Genomic DNA, 14,196 nt, shown 5'->3' with positions numbered 1-14,196 from the left:
CATCCATGTAAAACAAACTCATTTTATTTTCAAAAGCATCGATATAATCCTCCTGGATGGCATCGCGCTTAACCTCCACCGCGACTTACCTGCTCTGTTCTCTTCCATTCACTACAATGTGTTTGTTTTACATGGATGTTGACATCGACCGCGACCTCCACCTCCACAGCGACCCACTTGTTCTGTTCTTACCCTAAGAATTTGAACGCGCGATGGCTAGAACGCACGATGACTATTCCAATGGTAATAGTGGCTCAAGCAATTCCATGATAACTTTCACATTACACGGCGACTTCACCGAACGTTCCAACCGCTCGCTGTGCAATGAGAAAGGTTCCATATGATTGCCCGAGCCACTATTGGAATGTCACCGTGCGTTCAAGCCTTCGCACGTTCAAATTCTTAGCGTGTGAAACGAGGGTTATATGGTGGTTGTCGGGGTAGGCTACCCCTATTACAAAGGTTTGATTAACTTGAACGCACTAAGTACTCATGTGTACTTTATTGGTTCACTAATTAAAAATGATTGCGAGTATTCAGTTGGCGGATGACATCGCTGGCTTCGTCTGATAATCATTAAATTCTTTCTTAGAGTCCTTCTCCCGTTATTTTCATATGTGTATATCTCATGTCCATTTGTTTATGTGCATTCAGTTTTATTAACATAATTGTAAATACAATAACAAGCTTTATAATTACTCTGCAACTTTCTCTAGGTCAGGACAGCATGTGCAGCGTGTACTACTTAGATCAATATATTCAATGCCATAATATAATTTAATACAAACAAATACAAATAAAACAATCGTATTGAGTAATAATTAGTATATTTTTATTAAAAAGGATTTTAGATTTAAAACTGAATCAACTTACGGCTATGGGTACATAATTCGCAAATATTTTACGTGTATCCCTACTTTTTCTGTCTTTACACGGCAAATTACAGTGTAGTAAAATTCACACTGGTGTGGATATGTAAACATTACTAGAATGTCATTCTACTTGAAAATGTCATAATTAATTTAAAGAGATGGCTTTTGAATGTTCTTGGATAACTGTTATTTTTATAATTGCAAATTATTAATTCAGTTAATAAATGTGATAATTTTTTCACTAACTATGTTTTCAGTGATTGTAATAATTTATTTGTACAACAAAAACTAATAATCAATCGAGAAAAGAGGAAAACTGTTAAAGTGATTTTTTAATAATATGTTGTTATTTTGGAACGCTTACAATTTTGAACATCTCTAACAACAAAATACTTGGATCACAGGATATATCTGATGTTTTCTCTGCTTGGATCAAATAATACACAATAAATAACTTTTTATTAAGTTCACGTCTTAAATCAATTATTTATCAAATACACTATATATCAATAATATTTAATCAATTTCTCAAAATATTCCCGATGCAATGTCAAATATTTAAAATTGTCACTGATTGTCAGTGTCTGACTGACAATATATGCTGACAATGTTATATTCGGTTGAGTGCGTTGTAAGACAAAGACAGATTTGGAAAATATTACCACGGCATTGTGTTCATTTTTTCAAATCCTGAAAAAACCAATAAATATTTTTGAAAAATTTAAACGCAGAATGAAAGAATAAATTATTACCGAGGGCCGAAAGTCCCTTAGAATAAATAAAAAGTTTATTTTGAATGAGATATTTGAAATTAAAAATCACACTAAATTTTCTCTTAGTTTTTTCACCCCTGTAACTTATTAAAATAAACATTATAGAAGTTCTCAGGGACTTTCGGCCCTCGCTAATAACGTAATCTTTCATTCTGCGTTTAAATTTTTCAAAAATACTTATTAGTTTTCTCAGGATTCGAAAAAAATGAATCCCCATTTGAATAGCATTGCAGCCGAAAATACGTACCGATCCTCTTAATTAAATCTGAGTTTCTGGATGCTTAATTAAATCCCGTTACAGTTACACAGTGGTGTACACAACCTTACATGCGGTGACGAGTTTTGTTTAAAAATAAAAATTGTGTGCATGTTTCATTAAGAAATTATTCGGGGAACTTGCAGAAAACTTCTCTGACATAAATAAATGAGAAGCAACTAAATGTCCGGAGAAGGTAAACCTTGTTTTTATTTGCAACATAACTGCATCGCATATCTCTAAGGCTTCCCGTTTTCTGCTGGGCCTGTCCTCTTCAATTCGCGCCTTTTTTTATTGGTTCATCATTATCATTATACGGTTTGTCTCTGTGACGTGTTTATTTCTTCTTGAATATTATCAACAATGACGTCCATTTACTCCCTTACACCTTGAATTGCTGCTTCAAAATTCTCTAAATCTTTTTTCACTTTGACAGAATCAGTGCATACTTTTTGCAATTGATGAAAAATAATTTCTACGTGAGGCATAATTTTATTAAAAATAAATAACCAAAATACAAAATATTTATCCTGGAGCTTTAATTTGTAACCATTTGCTTGATTAATGGAAGACAAATCACGTGAAGTACTTTGTATAATGTCCATAACTGCAATGAGGTCTTTTTTATTTTCATGAACAGTATGAACACTTCGTGATTGAAAATTCCAACGTGTTTGGGAAGATTTTGGCAACCTGCGATTAACCACCTCATCCAAAATTTTTGTTCTTTGAGGAGACGTTGAAAAGAATGAGCACAAACCAGATAAATTAGAAAAACGCTGGACGGAAAGGCCGCCCGAGAACTTTATCGTACCGATCTATTATCGTTATGGTACTAGATACTGGAATGCTATAAAAATAACAAAGTTACTCGTTATTTTGATATTTTAGAAACACCTATTATCCCTATATTTGGGAGTAGCCCAATCTCCTAATTCAAAGTCTATCCTATATACTATGGCGCTTTTATCATGGGGGAAGTTCCCACCACTTCTCAGGGGTGAAATATTTTTATTTTCGAATTACATGGAGAAAAAGGAAGATTTTTAAGAAAATTTAAAAATTCATTCTATAATTTGATCACATTTTTTACAAAAACCATTCATTTTAAACCCGTTCAACTTTTTGAAAGTAGAAATAACATTCTATATATATTAAAAGGTATTGTAGAAAGAAAACAATGCATTTAAATTATGGTGGATGGGGAGTTAAATGTATATACTTTTCATTTTTCCTTAAAGTACATTAGTCATATATTTTTTCCCCCATATCTCGCTTAGTTTGTAAGTAACCGACATTTAACGGTGCTCGTTTTAAAGGCCTTTTCAAACACTACAAAAGATGTTGGTAGCATTATACACCTAAAACCTACCGTTTCTCTGTTATTTCAAGTTGAATACACCAATTTGAGCATGCACCAAAAAACAAACTATTTTCACCTACCATATCTCTTTTTGTATTATAAATAGAACATTTACGAAGGAACGAATCTCTTTATTATTTATAATCTAAAAAATGTTTTATATAGTGTTTTTAGTTCGATGCATAGTTTTTAAGGTATTCACAAAAAATCCGTCCGAAAAGGTGTCATTTTTCAATGAAAATGGCCAATTTTCAACTACGCATAACTCAAAAAGTATTGAGTTCTCAAAAAAAAGTATAGACCAGTTTTTGCTTAGAAATAGGTTCTTTAGCCACTTCCGTGCTTATTTTGACCAACAAATTTTCCACCCCCTTGAAGAAGTGGGAACCGCCCCAAGATAAAAGCGCCATAGTATATAGGGTAGATTTTGTTTCTTGAGCTATTCCCTACTTACTGTGAAAATATCAAGTACATCAAATACATAAATGTAGTAGGATGGAATTCGGAGCCAAATACCCTCATTGACTGCCCTACAATAATGCTCTGCTATGAACGCGTGAGAGAGGACACACATGATTATAGCAAAATTTCTATTTACCGTAACTTTTCGAGTTTTTGAGCTACAGCAATAAATTTTATGTCATTGGAAAGGTAATTTTTCATTCTTTCAAAATATGTTAAAATATACAGGGCGTATCTAAAAAAATTAAGATTTTTTATTCATTTCCGGTTCAACCGGAAGCCACATTTTTGGTAAAATTTATTGTGATAATAGATAATTAAGTACCATATATGTCTGGAAAATTTCAAATTTTAGTTTCTATTTAGAAGGAAGTTACGGGCACTCTAATATTTTTTTATAAAAAATTCATAACTTCCCTCCTATGGGGAGTTAAGATATATGACTAATGTCATTCAATTTACTGATAGGATGTCAAAAATATATCAAAAAATAAAAAAAATCCTTGGAGCCATTTTTGAGAAAATCTAGTTCAAATTTATGTCAAAATTTGACCCCTTAAATATAGGCAACCCGTAACTTTTTCTGAAAAACGATAACATCCTTCTTATAGCCCCATCTTTAGACTATATAACGACTTTTTCAAATTAAACTTATCTTAAACAAATTTTTAGATAGATAGGGAAATGTGTCGGGTGGGCGGTCGGCCATGTTGGCCGCCATTTTGAATTTGGAAATGTCAAATCCCGTATTTTTATTTACCTATCGATGAGCTTACTTTGAGTTGAATTTCATTCATTTCGGTCAAAATTTGCAAAAATGGGCCCTAAATAACCCCCCTATTTCGGCCCCCCTTTTGAGAGGTTTTTTTTAAAAGCTTAGTTTCTCGACAAAATTCTCTTAAACTTACTCATACCGAATTTCATCAAAATCGCTCCAGTAGTTTTTGCTGGGCGGTGGCGACATACGTACGTACGTACATACTTCCGACATGTTTTTTTTATTTGCTTTTTAGACTCAGGGGGACTCAAAACGTCGAAAAAAAGTGAAATCTGAAAAAATTTTTTTTGCACGATCCTATAACTTTATCTATTATACTATACTACGTATATAGTACGATAAAGTAAAAAATATCCTAGCCTGCCTATTGATGGAACATGCACTTGTCATAATTAAATTCATTTGGTGTGCATAGCAATGAACGTAATTTGCAAGAGGATATGTCTCCTTAATAATTCTTTGCACACCATTTAAGCCACCACTCATAACAGATGCGCCATCATAACTTTGAGCAATTAATTTGTTTGGAGTATGTTTTAATAAGGGATTTAAAACATTTAAAATACATTCAGCGATTGACTTAGCATCCTGGTCGTCCTTTACACAAATATCGGAAGACTATAACTAATTGAAATTTACCAGCAACGTCTGTGGTTTCATCGGCAATCACTGCAACATAAGGAGAATTTTCAATTTCTTTCTTAATTTCCTCGTGGTAAACATCTAACATGCACTCCAGTAGTTCATTTTGTGTTGTTTTTGAGGTACCTTTAAAAGATTTGGAACTTTAAATGCGAACATTTAAGTCGTTGTCTAATTCAGCGCTAAAATTGACCAGCTCCTTAAATATGCCTCTGTTGTCTGAATTTTTCGTTTCGTCGTGACCTCTTAGAGTTAACTCAAAAGTTCCACAAAACCTTATACAATTTATGATTTGATTCAAGACATATCGATTCTTATCTACCTGTTCATTATGTTTAATTAGAGTATCACGATAAGCTGAATTTAATTGGGTTTTTATATTTAACTTACCAAGCCTTGAAAAGCTAAAAACGTTATTCATGTGCACTTTATAGATTTTTCATGGGATTTCAATTTCTCCCATATATGTACAAGATCATCGGTGCCTTTGTTTGACCAAGTCTCGTCACCTCCAAACAAAACGCATACAAAACAGAACAGTTTATTAGTTTGTTCGCAACCACACAACCAGCTATTTTTATCATAAATAGTTTTATTAAACTTACGACAGCGAAGTTTTTGTCCATTTCTACTTTGTTTTTCAATTTTTAAATCGGGTAAAGGCCGACCGAGTTCTTTATTTTGAAGTTATTTTTTCTAACGAAAAACCACCAAAAGAGTTTTTTAATATACTAATTTGATTCATTGTCAAAATATTATTTTTATACCTACGATGCCCACGACCACGACGCACTAATAATTACAAATTAAAAAATATAGTAGAGTATAAACACAAATATACAATACAGTAGTAGATAATAAACACAATAGCGTCAAGCGAAAGCGTAAAGAAACTAGAAATAGATCTAAAACATTGTATCTTAAGATCTACTAACTTCCTTTTCGAGATTTCGAGCCTGACACGGAGAGTCCAATTTAAACGTATATTAAAAGTGCAATACCGCTCTCTCTCTGTCACTTACATAGGATGCTCATACAATCTTTCTCTTTTCTGGCGAGCCAGTATGCCTTTCGGCAGTGCCGGTGCTAGGGTATAAGGCGCCCGCCTGCAATACTAGCTAAGGCACCCTTCGGTTTAATTAGGTATTTACCTATATTTAGATATTTTATCTTCTGGCAATGGTACAAAATGTAATTAGGATGTAAATATCTTATTTAATTCTTATTATCTAAAAAAATTATTTTCCGTATTAAAATTTTTAATTTTAAATTTGGATTTTAAATTTTAAAATCCATAGCATTTTGAAAATGAGTGTTTGTCACACACTACGCATACTGGAGCCATGAATAAAATTCTATTGCATTGAAAAATTTGAAAGAAAATAATTTTTCTATGATTTTGTGTAACACCAGCAGAAAAAGGTGCTCATTTTGGCGCCCCCCAAACAGGGTCGCCCGCCTGCAATGCATCCCTTGCAGGCCCGTTATCGTCGGCCCTGCCTTTCGGCACCGGGATTTTCATGATCTTCATCCCTTATCCGGTCAGCTGTGGGTGGCCAGAGTCGGTGGTTAGATGTGCATTGCGCTACACAGAAATATTCACAAAAAAAATTAACAGGCATTAAGATGTTTTTAAGATAAAAAATATGTTTCTGCATAGTTAGCAAGGTAGTGCCATGGCTCTATGGCACTACCTCAAGGGCCGCCACTGCTACTATCTACTAAAACACCAAGGCAACTTTTGCTTGAGATTGAATAATTAATCGATGTTCCGACGAGGAGTGTAAAAAATGGCAACATCATATTTTGCTGCTATGCATTTTGCTTAGTAAAATTGCACACCAACCACGAACATTTCAGTTATGTTTAAAAATAGATTGGTTCACTCGGTAGAAGTTGTTGTTTGTAGTAGAATGAATCACAATCGTGGAGGCTCGACATCGGGTGATCGTTTGGTAGTTTAGAGAGAGAGAGAGAACGACAGATTCTGCCATGTTGCTACGTAGCCGGCTCGGAAAGTGCACTTTTTCAAGGTGATTGCCATTTATATTTGGCTTGGAATTCAGAATGCAGAATGCGAAATGCGACGGGAGTTGATTAGCAACTTGCATAGCGCTAGCGGTACATATTTCTGCCTTTGCGATGTTGTCGGTTTTAGAAAATTAATCACATACACATTTTTGGAATGTTTTTAGTTCAGTTACATTTTTAATTTACTATTTTATTTACTAGCATTTATAAAAAACTGAAATTAAAACTCAACTATAGCCTCAGGTTTTCTTAACATTCTGTTTTTTTATTCATTCGCTTATGTTTGATAATAAAAAGTTAGGTACTTTAACCCATGTTCTTCATCAGTACAGGGTGTTTCTAAATACGTGCGACAAACTTTAAGGGGTGATTCTACATGAAAAAATAATGACCGTTTGCTTTATAAACATAATACCTATATGTCCGCAAATGCTTCGTTTCCGAGATACGGAATGTTGAATTTTTTTTACAAACTGATAATTTATTTATTGCTTTAAAACCGGTTGAGATATGCAAATGAAATTTGGTAGGTTTTAAGAGATAGTTATTGCGCATTTTTTGACATGCAATTAAGAATTTTAGGTATATTCTCCATTGACGCGCATATGGGTCCATATTACCCGTATGCACGCCAATGGTGAATATAAAATTCTTAGTTGTATGCCAAAAAATGCGCAATAACTACCTCTTAAAACCTACCAAATTTCGTTTGCAGATCCCAATCGGTTTTAGAGCAATAATTAAATCGTCAGTTTGTAAGAAAAAATTCAACATCCCGTATCTCGGCAACGAAGCATTTGCGGACACGTGTTTATAAAGCAAACGGTCACTATTTTTTCAGGCAGAATTACCCCTTAAAGTTTGTCGCACTTATTTAGAAACACCCTGCATTGATGAAGTATTTTTAGTATTTAGAATTAAAAGTATTTTTTATCAAGCAACAAAAACAAAAAAAAATTGGTTGTATTTTGATAATGATTTCCGAAGTGGAAATCGAAACGTCAAATACACTTATTTTAAAGTAAAGTTGTGGCTTATTCCCAATAGAAATAGTAAATTCGTTAAGATGACAAAAGAAAATAGTTTCATAACAATATTTAGTGCAGTCACTCAAGATGGGTATGAACTATTACCTCCGATTGCGAAAATTGGTGATTCGCTAGAGTAGAGGATACATCAAGGAACAAAAGTGACATGACTTGCGCTTTCACCCTGGGGGTGGATGCCACCCCTTCTCGGGTTGAAAATTATTGTATTAGAAATAACCCCAAAAATGAATAGAGGGACAAATTCTAAGCAAAATTTGTTATATCATGTTATTGAAATAAATCAATTGAGTATTGGCTTACATATTTTAATAATTCATACAACAAATTTTGCTTAAAATTTATCCTTCTATCGATTTGTGGTGTTATTTTTAATAAAATAATTTTCACCCCCGAGAAGGGGTGGCATCCACACCCAGGGTAAAAGCACAAATTGGCACCATGTCACTTTTGTTTCTTGAGGTATCTTCTAACTAATCACCAATTTTCATGCCAATCGATGGAGTGTTCAATGAAATCGGAGGTGAAAACCTTCAGTGACTGCGCTAATTAGTTATATTTTCTTTTCATTCAGGGATTCATTTTATGCAGAGTATTATAATCTAACTTTTAATCTTTGCTTCTGATATTCCTCCCTTCTTATACTTCCACCCTTCGTCATATTGTTGTGTTTATTTGATGCATTTTATTGTATTGGCACCAGCAGCTTAATTTAATAGTTTTAGGTTGTGTTAGTAGAAATGAAACGTAATATAATAGTACATTATATACCGCGGGACTGAAGTAGTACATTTAATCCTGAAGGTAAAGTTTATGGCCCGACCGCAGGGAGGGCCATAATTTACCTGAAGGATTAAATGTACTTCAGTCGCAAGGTATATACGATACTTTTCGTACTTCCGGTATGATTTTATTAATTATTTCAATAATTTCAATCAGTTTTTTCTCTCTTCAACTCATTTAATAAACTGTCTTTAAAATAAGTTACCATAGTAACATTGCGTTGTGACAGTTATAATTTAGAAACATTGTCATTACTAGTGTCATTGTAAAGAAACATTGTTATTGATAATTATTGGTATCATGAGTGAAGAAGGTGTATCTGATATTGATAAAAGAGCAGCCGAAGTAGGTGAAGAATTGTTACCACCGAAATCTAGAAAACTATACGAGCAGCAGTACGATGCTTTTAAAAAGTGGTGCCGCTTAAAAAATGTGAGACAACCTACTGAAAATGCGCTGTTAGTCTACTTCGATGATAAATCAAAAGCGGTTTGTGCCTCAACTCTCTGAATTACTCAATGCTGAAATCGGTTATTAACATTAGAGAAGATATTGATATAAGTAAATTTCCAAAATTATTAGCTTTTTTGAAGAGAAGAAATGAGGGATTTAAGCCAAAGAAGTCAAGAATTCTCACGTCTGAGCAGGTTAAATTCGTTTGTTTGTGATTTAATCGTTCCGGGAGTTTCGTCAATATTTAATCCCGGAGGGATTAAATGTGACACTTTAGTACCTGTCACAAGGGAGTGAAGTTGTCACTTTAGGCCCGGAAGTACGAAAAAAAATTTAGATAGCTTGCTGAAATTGGAAATGTCACTAAATGAAAAACACATTTCTTATTTCAGAGGGTGTCACTAAATGTAATATTTTAATATAATATTTACACCAGTAAATATGTATAAAATGTAAATGAAAGTGTATTTTTAGGGCCGATATGCAGCTTTGACAAACTTTCAACCAGAATAAGTCATACACTTCAAAATAACCGTTCTACGAAATTATAGATACCTAATAGCTTCACAAGATATAAAATCAAGGCGTGAGTAAAAATATGTCGAAAATGCTACCCAACTAATCTAAGATCAATTACTTGCTGATAAGAGGATTCCATATTTACGACTAAGGTTAGTGATGACCACGATTCTGTCCATGTGTTGATTCCTACCCAAATCCTTTAAAATCACAACAACTATTATCTGCTTATTGTCTGTGTGCCGCTTTTTTGAATAAGGTGTTTTTTTGCATAGTTATTTGTAGCTAGTAGGGATTTGATACCAATTGTTCATATCTTTAGTATATATCACGTGATCTCATACCAATAATAGCAAAAAGCACTTATAATGGAATACAATAAAATTAGGAATAACCTTGAACTGACTATCCATAGGATTACCCCGACTGGCAACAATCCAACTCCGACCCGAAATTCACCCTGGCGTCACGCTAAACAGCTGAATATAATTCGCACCGGGCACGTTGTCTGTGCAGAAAGTCTATACAAGTGGGGAAACTCCCATTATCAAACTGCAAGTGTGGAGCTGTTAGCCAATCCATTCGTATCTGGTCGAGGAATGTGAGCTAAGGGCTTACCTGACCATCTGACTTACATGGGCTAAGATCCAATTGACCTCTTCACTCCAACACTCAGGTGTTTTTAGTGGATAGCTGCATCTACTTTTGATGTGTATCGTGATTTTGATGTATAATAATTTCTAATGAAATAACAAACACCCTGTATTTTTAAAATGATGATATTCCCATGTATGCCAAATGTTAAATAAATAAAGGGGATTTTAGACTTTTCCAGCCTGAGACGTGCAATATCATTTGTATAATATACAGAGTCAGTTTTATGTATGGAAACCCTCAATTATCTCGGAAACGGCTTGCACCATTTTTATAGATTTTGGTGGGTAAAAATTTTCTAATGCGGCCGATATTATAGTGGTAATTATATTGTTGTCAGATCTTCCGTTTATCTGGAAATCTATTGATCTTTCTTATTTCGAATAGAATAAATACCCTGTATATTTTTTGTGTTTTGAAGTCCTTAAGAAATACTGATTATTTTATGTTATATTCCTCAGAGTACCCAGAAACGTTTATTTAACGTAAATTAGTAGATGTATAGTACCTACAAATTTTGGCAGGTATGATAAGGATATTTCAAATATTTTTAAAGTACTGGGTATAATTTTTTTTTAAATCAAACATCCCTATTACATAAATATTAACTGTTTATATCCAGAATATTACAAGTATTTGACAGATCCTTATCATACTTGGCAGAAAGTGTAGGTACTGTACACCTTACTAAAATATGTTAAATAAACCTGGCTACTACCACAGGCGTACGACAGGAAAACGTGAATGGTTGACCCGTCCCACATTCTACGCCACTGGCGGAATTATTATTTTAGTGCAATTTTTCGATTCTCCCATACTCTTCTGTTAATAATATACTCTTCATTCGTACAGATAAAGTCATTAGTTTTCGAGAGATATTGAAGTTAAAAATGAAGGGACATACGTCGGTCGGATTCATTACTGGAACATTTCCAAAATTAGCTATTTTGAACTAAGTACGTAAAATGGTTAAAAATTGCGGACTCTTTCTGAATCACTAACGGAATAAAATATAATCGTCCTTAATAACTGTCAAAATGACAAAAACCGATATAATATTGTTCTATTTCGTGTAACATCCCCATCCACTAACAGTTTATTTCGAAATGTTCCGATACGACTTTAAGATCATTACGTGAATATTATTTACAACGGTATATTTCTATAAGTTCCAGTACGCCGTTGAGAATCCAATGTTGAAAAATTATTTTCTTGTATTAAATACAAGAAATTTTGTATCAGTTGTGCTTTGAACGCGATATAGAGTGTATGGTTTAACTGCATAGTTTCTTTAATTATGTCTTCAAGAGCACAGAAGTTGATTGAACTAGCTATTTCAAGTTTATTAACGGAAAATGTAGAGGACAATCTAGCTATTTCAAGTTTATTAACGGAAAATGTAGAGGACAATCATGGACATGGTAAGTTTTTTTTATGAAAATAATTCTATGATCATACCTATTTTAATTTTAACAGTACCCGAAGTTAATATTTTTAAAACAGATGGTCCAATGTGTTAATAAGTAACTATTCGGTACTGCTATTACTTAAGTAGGTACATTTTAAATTTTTTTGCATTAAAATGTAAGTATGTATATTGTTACTAAAATGATAATAAACGATTTTTATCTTTTCGATTAGGGGGTCAGTCTGTTGTGGACATGGACTATGAAAGAAGCCCGTCTTCCAGTATGAGACGACATAATACTGATACCTCTTTTACTGTTTCTCAAGTGGCGCCTATATTAAGTAAGAACTTTTTTGTATGTTCTCTACATTTTTTATGCCTTACATTCTTTTATTTTTACGTTATAAACCTTATTTAGTTGTAGGTGACGAAGTAGACAAAATATTATCATCAGATGGAAAAAATTACATTAATTTAGATAATTTGGCGCTACATGAGGATGAGAATATAGTTTATGAAGAATTGCGGCCTTTAACTATGACATCCAAAATTCCTATTGCTACAGACCAGGTGGAACCTCTAATAAGTAAGAATGAATCTGTATTTCGTTTTTTGAGTCACGGGCGGAATTGAATACTTTCAAGAATCTCAATATGTAATTATTGTACTCGAGGACTTCAAGAGAATTGAAAACTTTTTCGACTATCGGGTGTTGATTTACAGTAACAGAAACAGAAAATGATATTAACTTAGCTAACGTAGAACTACAAGATGGAAATGTTTCTGAATCTGAAAAAGTGTCTACTACCCGGAATAAAACTAAAAAGAGAAAGAGAGAGCCAGAAAAGTGGATTAAGAATGTGAAAAAACAATTAAAGAATAGGGGTAAAGCCTACCAAACCGTAAAAGGACGTACAGTACCAGCTTAAGAAACCAAAACCACCATGTACGAACTGTCGACTAAAATGCCCAGAGAAGATAAATGAAGAGAGTAGATTGAAACTATTTGAAGACTTTTGGAATATCGGTGACCTCACCAAACAGCGCTACTACATTAAAACTTGCATGGGAGTGGTTAAGCCGAAATATTCATTGCACAATGCGAATAGTACTCGATCATTGAATGTGTCATATCATTTTACAATACATGCAGAGAAAATTCGAGTATGTAAACGATTCTACACAGCAACGTTGGATATAGGACATTCGTTTTTATCTACAGTTAATAAGTTATCTAATTCGAGTGGGATAATACCGGAGGACCGTAGATGACCGTAGATCACGGCAATACTGGTAGGTGTCTATCAGACGATGTTAAAGATATTGTCCGAGAACACATAAATTCTTACCCTAGAAAAGAGTCACATTATTGTCGAGCATCTTCAAGTAAGGAATATCTAGACGGTGATTTGAATTTGGCTTTGATGTACCGCCAATATAAGGAATGGTGTCATCAAAATAACAAATTTAAAGTCAAACAAGGAACTTAGGAACACATTTTTCGAAATGAATTTAACATTGCGTTTCATAAGCCAAAGAAAGACCAATGCTCTTTGTGTTTGTCCTATCAAAATGCTACAGGTGATGATAAGTTACAGTTGATGTGTGCCTATGAACAGCATTTGAAGGAAAGAGATTTGTGCCGAGAAGAAAAAAGAGCTGACATAGCATCATGCAAAAATGATGAAAGTAAAATAATATGCTGTTATGACATGCAAGCTGTCCTGCAAACACCCTCCGGAAATTATTCCCTTTTTTTCTATAAAAGAAGGTTAAATGTATACAACTGCACCGTCTATGATGTTGTGTCAAAAGCTGCTAACTGCTACTTATGGAATGAGTCGTTAGGGGGTAAAGGTTGCGATGAAGTCGGTACATGTATTTATTTATTTTTAAAAGATAATTGTGTAGGAAAACATGTCATATTTTATACGGATAACTGTTCAGCTCAGAACAAAAATAAATACTTAATAAGTCTTTATCACTATGCTATTCAAATTTTAAAAGTTAAATCAATTACGCACAAGTACTTAGTAGTTGGACATACCCAAAATGAAGGGGACAGCGTCCATAGTACAATCGAACGAGAAAAATCAAGGATATTAAAAAATGGTTCCATTTTCATTCCATCACAATGGATATCGCTAATTCAATGT

At 33.6% G+C, this 14,196-nt stretch overlaps 1 protein-coding gene across 28 annotated transcripts in view; it reads left to right on the top strand.

Annotated features, from left to right (window-relative positions):
* LOC114331372 (heterogeneous nuclear ribonucleoprotein Q) overlaps positions 1-14,196 on the top strand; it is a 282,730-nt gene that overhangs the window by 113,627 nt on the left and 154,907 nt on the right. For 26 of the 28 annotated variants that reach the window (XR_007697884.1, XR_007697886.1, XR_007697885.1 and 23 more), the window contains exon 2: positions 9,934-10,130. The exons of the other annotated variants lie outside the window; for them this stretch is intronic. The gene's annotated coding sequence lies outside the window, so the exon portion shown is untranslated. The remainder of the gene's footprint in view (positions 1-9,933; positions 10,131-14,196) is intronic. 28 annotated transcript variants of the gene reach the window in all.

The sequence above is a fragment of the Diabrotica virgifera genome, chromosome 5 (genome assembly GCF_917563875.1).
Source record: "Diabrotica virgifera virgifera chromosome 5, PGI_DIABVI_V3a".
Classification (NCBI taxonomy): domain Eukaryota; kingdom Metazoa; phylum Arthropoda; class Insecta; order Coleoptera; family Chrysomelidae; genus Diabrotica; species Diabrotica virgifera.
The sequence above is the reverse complement of the archived record's forward strand: the minus strand, read 5'-3'. Positions and strand labels throughout refer to the sequence as shown.